The sequence below is a fragment of the Otolemur garnettii genome, unplaced genomic scaffold (genome assembly GCF_000181295.1).
Source record: "Otolemur garnettii isolate 467f Iridium unplaced genomic scaffold, OtoGar3 scaffold00114, whole genome shotgun sequence".
Classification (NCBI taxonomy): domain Eukaryota; kingdom Metazoa; phylum Chordata; class Mammalia; order Primates; family Galagidae; genus Otolemur; species Otolemur garnettii.
Genome location: NW_003852509.1, coordinates 94,699 through 103,298, shown reverse-complemented (window position 1 = coordinate 103,298; position 8,600 = coordinate 94,699). Strand labels below are relative to the sequence as shown.

General features: G+C 47.1%; 1 pseudogene; it reads right to left on the bottom strand.

Annotated features, from left to right (window-relative positions):
- Nucleotides 1–561: 561 nt before the first annotated feature.
- LOC100964915 lies at nucleotides 562–1,251 on the bottom strand (annotated as a pseudogene).
- Nucleotides 1,252–8,600: the final 7,349 nt, after the last annotated feature.

The window sequence follows — 8,600 nt, the reverse complement described above, 5'->3', positions numbered from 1 at the left end:
TAAAATATTAAAAAATCATGCAAATTTAATAGTACTGGGTTATTACAGAGCTTAATTAACAAAAATGGCTTCTATTCTCATGGCACTTTTATAAGAAGATTTAATAAAAGAAAAATATTGGCTCGGCGCCTGTGGCTCAAGTGGCTAAGGCGCCAGCCACATACACCTAAGGTGGTGGATTCGAATCCAGCCCAGGCCTGCCAAACAACAGTGATGGCTGCAACTGAAAAAAAATAGCCGGGCATTGTGGTGGGCGCCTGAGGTCCCAGCTACTTGGGAGGTGGAGGCAGGAGACTGGCTTGAGCCCAGGAGTTGGAGGTTGCTGTGAGCTATGTCCCTCAAGGGGGACAGCTTGAGGCTCTGTCTCAAAAAGAAAGAAAGAAAGAAAGAAAAATATTGTGACATTTTTGGTAGAAAATTTTCTGTGGCTGAAACGATGGAAGGACAAAATTTATTACAGCTGTCTGGGTGCCACTGCGACATTCTCTCCTCAGTCACATGTTCCAGAACAGGAAACACGACACTGTGCTCATGCAGTCTTTCATTGAAAGATTTCAGAGCCACAAGAAAGCACCATTTGCAGCAACCAGCACCATCAGTCCCATTCAGAGGCTCTCCTCCTCATGTGACGGTGCCCCTCACTATCCACAGCTTCACAGAGGTCCTTCTTAATCTCTTGTGTTGCATGCAGGTAACCAGTATAAGCCACGCAAAGTGAAAGGGCTGCCAATCCAAAAGCCATTACGGGTTTGTTAGGGTTAATGAAGAGCTCTGGATTCACAGCTCGAAATAAGGTCGTCGTGTGCACTCCTCTGAGCCCTGGGTTTTGAAAGGCTTTCTCTGTAGATGGCTCCTTTTTAAATGTTGGAGGCTCCAGTGGTGAAGACGTCTTCTTGACCAGTGAGGACTTATTACCTTCCTGTCTCCTGCGTTTACCCAAAGAGGTGTTCTGTGCAGCTTCAGACCACGGGTGACAGGTGACGGCAGGAAGGGCTCTGCATTGGTTGGTTTGCACTGGAGAAGCTGCTCCTGGATGAGGCACCTGCCACCTCTAGGAGTTGGGTCACACACAGAAAAAGGTTTAAAATTGCTAACAGGGCAGGGCAGGCCTCCTGGGTCAACAAGGCCCCTATCAAGGCATCTGAATGCAGACACTAAGAGACATAGTCACTATGTTGCTCTGATGTGCCCTCCTCAGTCATGGCTCCCCAGTGACTCTTCCTAGGTGTACTGCAGTCCCTCTGTGGACATCGGGCCTTATGCTGACTGATAGGAGGAAATGGTAGTGTGACTGTGCCTGCTCCAGGAGGACTTCATGTGTCCCAGCTCGGCTCTCAGCTTGAGAGAATTCTGGAGCATTCTTCCTGGAGCTGGCCATGCACAGAATAGCCTTGAACCTAGCCCATAGCCATGAGCTGAGGCCACAGAGCCAACATGCAAACCTCCGTGGGAGACAAGAATGTCTGTTGTTTTGAGATTTCCAGGTCTGGGGATGTTTGTTGTTATAGCAAAATGTGGTGAATATAGATTCCCAGGATTTTTGAAGTGGAGGGATCTCTGAGAGCAGATTTGGCTCTTCATTTCTCAAAAATCTTCAGATCTGGACAGAGGAGTTTTTCTGTCACCTTGAACACTGCTCTTCTTTGTAAAGCTTAGTGTCAACTCCAAGACCACTATCCTGTGGGATAACGTCTACTTTCCTCAGTCTTGCACAACTCATCAGTGCCAAGGCGACCTGCTTTTACCTCAAAATCCCTCTCTATTCTTGCTGCTCTCCTGTATGTTAATACACGGCCAGCCCTATGTCAGGCTTCCTCTCACTCTCCTGCCCCGGGACCCCCAACCTCTCTCCTTTTACACCCCGCATCTGTCTCTCCCCAGCTGTTAGTGGGATCCCACTAGGATCAATTGTGCAGAGCTGCTGTAATGAAATACCTAAACCTGGGTGGTGAGAATGGCAGATGTGTGGTCTCACTGTTCTGGAGGCTGCAGGTCTGCAATGGTGATGTCAGTGGAACCAGGATGTGTCTGTCCACACAGGGGAAGAGTCTTGTTGTGACTGTGCACTCCTGGCTCTGAGCTGGCCCATCTTCTTCCCTCTGTGCATGTCTGTCCCGGTATCCAAATTGACCCTTTACATAGGACACCAGTCACACTGGATTAGGCTTAATGACCTCATTTTAAATTGATCACCTCCATTAAGATCTGAGTTTCAAACAAAGACACAAACCGGAGTTAGGATTTGAATGTATCTTTTCCAAGGAACACAATCCAATGTATCACATGACCCCTCTGAACCTCACGTCTGAGCGAGTCGTCCCGTCCTGAATCCCCCCTAAACTGCCTCGTCCCTGCAGCTGTGTTCCCCACCAAAGGGCAGGAGTATCTGCTGGAGTTTTGAAGCAATGAGGTAAACTTGTATTCATGGAATATCACTTTCCTCTCATATTTTATAAAACAAAATTATCTTCAAATCCAATGGAATGGAATAGAATGGAAAGTGGAACATGCATTTCCAAAAGAAAGCAAGAGACTTTGAAGGGATTTTGAATACCCACCATGTGAGCCTTCCACCTCATTGTCCTTATCAGGTGGAGTGCAGTGGTTGAATCATTCAAGAAGTTCATGCCCACAGAAAAATGCTCGGAATTGCTAACAAATTGCTAGCCACTTGTATTTTTGCAAGTTGTTGCCTGCTCCAGGCCTGTACTAGTTTCCTCTCTGATCTTGCTGTAGCATCTAACCCCCCCATTCCCCACCTCCAGCCCTAGTGTTTGGATTCACCCCCACCATTCCCAGGATCAGCCCATGCCACATCCTTCTCTCTGCCCTCCTGGACCATTTCATTTTGCTGGAGGTCAGAGTCTGGTGAATTGTATCAGACGCAATTTAAAGATGTGGGACAATTGGTCATTGGGAAAAATGTATCCAGGGAGTTGTTTTTTGGAAAATGAGATAACAGAGAATTGATGCGTCAGAGATTTGGTCTGGAGCTTTGGAGACCAGACCCAGAGCAGGAAGATGGCAATTGCCTGAGAGCCCCCCATTACCCTCATTGGCCACTAGATGGCGCGCCCGAAAAGGTAAACGTTGGACCAGGCAGAAGCTACAAGTGGCTCTTAAAATGCGAAGAGCTGGTGGTGTCTGAATTCCACGGTTTTTGCATTAAAAAGTGAAATGTGGGTGCCTACCTGAAACTGTGGGGTGAGTGAATAGGTGGAATCTGAGGCCTAGGTTCCCCTCTACACTTGAGCTGTGGGATATGGGAGTGATTATCTCACTTTTCTGTGTTCCGCAAACTAACTCCTTTAAAATGGTGGTGCAAAGGAGGAGGTTTACTTCTACCCTCTCCCACGAAGCTTCTCTGAGCCCCTGAGCCACAAACAACGGTGCCCAAGGGTAGTCAGAGATTTCTGGGGCCTCAGGACACCGCACCTGCCTCCAGCTTCTGCGGCTTCTCTTGGCCAACTGGCGGAATAACTGTTCACTGGCAAGTATAGAGAAAAGGAATGGATTTTAAGAGATTCACAGGAAAACACACAGGAATGGTTTAGTCTGTTGAATAGGTTACACCAATCTGAAGTGCAAGCCCTCTAGGACCTAGGAGTGTCAGTGGTCTTGGCACCTGTTGCTCAGAGGAAACTCACTACTCAGGATTTATGACCCTGTGGCTTAAGGAACTCTTTTTTTTTTTTTCAGCATTTATATTTTTTTTTAGTTTTTAGTTTTTAGTTTTTTTTAGTTAAATCATAGCAGTGTACATTAATACTATCATGGGGTATAGTGTACTGTTTCTGTGTACAATTTGAAATACTTTCATCCAACTGGTTAACATAGCCTTTGTGTCTTTTTCTTAGTTATTGTGTTAAGACATTTATATTCTACAATCACAGAGATTCATGGCTTAAGGGACTTTTATGATTCTCTACAATTGTTTTCTTTATTGTGACAAATGCCCAATCATGGTGTTGCCTGTAAAAACAGAAAAGAATAATCAGTGTCAAAAAGACCAAATTCTAAAAATCTTGCCCCTCTTTCCTCTTTCTTTATTACTTTTTACTTTCTTTCTCTCCTCCTCACCCCCTTCCTCCCTTCTTTCCTCACCCCTCTTTCTTCTCTGTCTGTCCTTCTTTATTCTCCCTTTGCACCTCACTCTCTTTTTTCCCTGTCAAATGACTTGAGTATCTTTTTTGTTTTTTACAGGTTATGACATTTTAATTAATTACATCTAATCTTCAATGTGATGTTACCCCAAATTATTTCATTCAAATTTAGCCTTTTCTGTCAGATTCTCCTTTGACTGCATTACCACCAATTGTTTTGTTTGTTTGTTTTAGCAAATTTGGCACTTGCTGTCTTTTTCACTAGCTTTCATGGTGCTGCTCTGACCCACTCCCCCCTCTCCCAGAGTGGAGTGCAAACACTGTGTCTCTCCCCTCTAACAAGACTGGAGGTGATCCCCAGACTTTGCTTAGTTGGTCTCACCTCCTGTCTGAGAGTCCTTGTGGAGCATGGGTTCTGCTGGGGTGTAGGGGGCAGGGAGGAGAGACTGAGGGCTTGGGTGAGGCTGTCTAGACACCCACCACTTGCATTCAAGGATCTGTCATTGTCTGAGAGGGTCACTGTGGGAGTGGCTGAACGTGGACCATCTAGCTGGCATGTGGTTCTGCCTCTCACTGGAAGGCTACCTGTTGCGTGAGATGATCTCATAAGAGAGAAGTTGAGGGTATTTCCTCTGAAGGGGATGATAGGGGAGGGAGGCTAAGCCTGAATAGATGCCCTGTGTAGTGAGTGTGGACAGGGAAGCTCTGGGTGGCCCTTGGAAGAACCAGCATACCCTGTGGAGCAGCCACCTTGCTGGCCTGAGAAGCATTCCATCTGAGGAAGCAACTGCTCTGCCCCCCTGTAGCCCAAAGGAGTTAGTTCAAAGAAGATAGAGAAGTGAGATAATCACCCTAATATCCCACAGGTCAGGTCTAGACTATAGGCCCAGGAGAGCTGTGAACCTGAAGTTTAAAGTAGACTCACCTACCTCTAAAGAACCAGAGGAAGATTCTTCAACAACAGACAGTCCCTAAAGAGTCATGAGCGTGGGTCAGTAACCAACTGTTAGCAGTTGTAGAAGAAGCACCCATCATAACAGTTTGCTTAGTGCAGCCTCATAAGCATTTTATGTTTTAATTACCACATTGGTCAGAATTTTAAGGGGGAAGAATAATGGCCTGAGTGTTTTATGCCCTTGTTCAAGAAGCCACACTGGTGAGTAATGGAATGGGGACTTGGACCCAGGGTATCCTTTGCTTTCATCTTGCTGGGTGATTTCTAGGCTTTTCCAACTTCAACTGCAGTGGTCCTTTCTGCTCCAAAATCATCTGGGTTTCCAGTAGCATCTGACTTCTGCCTTCTTGAACATGTGCTCTGATTCAGCCCTGAGTCAGATTCTGGGCCACTATTGGAATTTCTTCAATCCATAGAAGTGGAAAAACCAGCTTGTGAGTGACAAGGGAGGAGGACGCAGACAGTGGAGGCAAACATGTGTGGGTGGGCGGCAGGGCCCCTCCCACTGCCGGCTGCAGGGGATGACTCAGGTGTGCCCGCTAAGAGCACACCTCCAAGAATGAGACTCAGACTAGGGAGGGGGCGAGTGGTCGTCAGGGACTGGGCTGAATTAAGTCATGGACCAATGATCTCATTTAATCCTCATACAACCCTGGAGGCGGGTGGATTTATCCTACTCATTTTTACATATCTGAGAATGCCAAGGGTGAGAGAAGTCATGTGGTTTATCCAAATAGCCAGGGCTATGTGACTTAAACATCAGCACGTGGTCCCCTGATGTGACCTACTTTGTTGCTGCGTCATGGACACAGAGACAAGAGCCTCCCCAGTAGCTGATGGGCGGAATCTGAAGGGATATGGACTCACAGAGTGTAAGGAGACGTTGGAAGCCACTGATGTGGGTCGAGGACAAAATGGACCTGACACTCAGGCTAAGGTCGAGGCAGGAATCCTATGGGGGTGAGAATGTGGTGTCAGCCGCTGGCTGCTGTCCCTGGGCCAGGACGTCTCTGCCACTCCCACCTGGTTTCTATAGAGCAGAGTGGCTGGGCTGGTTATTATTGTCTCCCGCTCGATCTTCTCAGAATCTGCTTTCTGGTGCTGGCCTGGCTTGGGCCACCCTTGCTCTGCCCACAGAGGCACCACTGGGAGGATGTGGGGCTGGAGGCTTAGATCCTGCCCTGCCTGTTTCTCTACCTCCCAGCAGCAGTTCCTCGTAGCCATCAGTGCATCTGGTTTTGCATATTTTCTAACCCAGAATCAGTGTCGACATGAAGTAGAGACTCAATAAGGACCTGTATGATGAAAGAGTGACACTGGAGGGCTCTGCCTACAGTTCTTCCTGCCCCTCGGTGGGTTGCAAATGCAGAAATTATAATTTATACCCAGGTGGTGGGTTTGCTAAATGCACTCTGTTTTAGGTCAGTGTGCATAGACAGTGTACTGCAGTAGGGTTGCACCAGACTCTGAGACACTGTTGGGCTGCCCTGGCCTGACAGGTGGAGGGAAATGCAGGTGTGTGTGTAGACTGGTTTTGAGTGGCTTAAGGAGAGAATTGTCACCCTAACATAATCAAAAGGGTCAGATCTAGTGTAAAGAGAGCTATTCAGGCACAAAGGTGGAAGACGGCTGGCCAGGGAAGCATGGATTTAAAAGAATGAAAATTAGTTCCAAAGTGTAGACATTTAAGGATTGCTTAAATAGACAGACCTTAGGACATTTTCACAGAATCTCAGCACCTGTCTCTGTAAGGCTTAACACTCAGTTACAAAGATCTGTTAAGTGCGGATGGTCCTCTCCTGTCGGGATGAGTGTATCTGACCTACCACACCGGGGATGTGACTGTCACGGGGCCCTGTCCAGTGCTCCCTCTTGTCTGAGTTAGGTAAAGGACAATGAAGGGGGCAGTTAATCTGGAACAGAGATTATGATTGGAAGGGGAGGTGAGGTCTCTGGAATCTTCTAGTCTTTACAGGACAAAAACAACGAGGAAGAGAGTCAAGCTATGATCTGAGAAGCAGAATTTATAGCTCCATGTTCTGTGACTCAGATTGCTCATGTCTCTCTCAAGGTTGAAAGTGTTTTGGGCTTCCTCAACAGCTTTTAAATTTTATTTATTTTCACAAATGCAAACACATATTTGAATATTTGTGCTAGGAAAGGTCCAGGAATGCCTGGTACATAGAAAGAGGGTGCCAAAAATGTATATACATTTTAAGAAAGGAAAAAACTATTAAAATTGTAATATTAAGGTCACATTTGGCTTCTGTAATTACAAGATATACAGGATACAATGTACAATATAACACATGTTATCATATATATTGACTATTACAATCTTAACAGTTTCTTTCTTAAAATGTGTATATATTTTGGCACCTTCTTTTTTTTTTTCTTTTGAGACAGAGTCTCACTATGTGGCCCTTGGTAGAGTGCTGTGATGTCACAGCTCACAGCTCACAGCTCACAGCAGAAGAGTTTCCGGTGTACAGGAAGGAGCAGGCAGCCCAGGCCCTGCATGGAAGGAGACTGACAGCTGGAACGGTGCCTGGGAGAGCCTCAAGTGGGAGGAAGCTCTTACTCCACACCCCACAGAAGTTACCCAGGAAGGAAGCCGCTGAAAGGGGATGTGAGATTTGGTCAATTTAAGACACCAGGAGAAAGTTAAGCTTTGCCCAGGTGGGCTCCCTAGAAAGCCACAGTGGTCATCTGTCCCCAAGGCTCCTGCCTGGGACATATGGCAGGGAGACATATATTTAAAGGTAGGAGGTTAGCCCATTCAGTCTGGTGTCAGCCACTACGGCAACGCCAGGCAGAAGTCTAGTATATTTACTTTTGCCATGTGTATTTCCAACCAAGTCTATCATGCCCAGTAAAATGACATCACACACTTGAAGAGACTGCCCCTGCCAGGTGTGGGGTGGGGAAGGGTGGAGCCGCTGTGGAGCACTGAGGGCAAGCAGGTCCCACCAGGTGGCTGTCAAGGCAGCAGAAAGAGCTGTCTTTAGAGTGAGTCCCTTTTAGATGACCTGTTGTTACCTGCTGGGAAAAGATTAGTCACATCAGACATGACTTACCCTAGGAACAAATGATTCCAGCAAGTGTCCCCATGTGTTTATATGGTTTTTAGGAAACAGCAAAACAAAACTACAGCACAGCTAACAGAAACAGAAGTGGAAATCCAATAAAGCAGGACCCTTTATCTACCTTCTGTCTACTCTCCTGGGGTCGAGTGAGTCAGAACCCTGGCCAGCTGGGGACAGTGGCCTGCCTGGGCTTGTCTTCCTTTGGCCCAGACTAGGAGTAAGTGATTTTCCTGGGGGTGTGCTAAGGTCACCTGGCTGTGGGATGTGCTTTCAGGAATGGTCACCCCACTCCCAGGGTAGTGAGCAAAATCCAGGGAAGGGCGAGACCAAAGAGAGGCAGGTCAGTTCCCAGCCCCAGTTTCACCTGCACCTTCATGAGCTGAGGACATTGCCTGCCTCCTACTCTGTTGTGGGGACATTGCCTGCCTCCTACCCTGTCCTGGGGACATTGCCTGC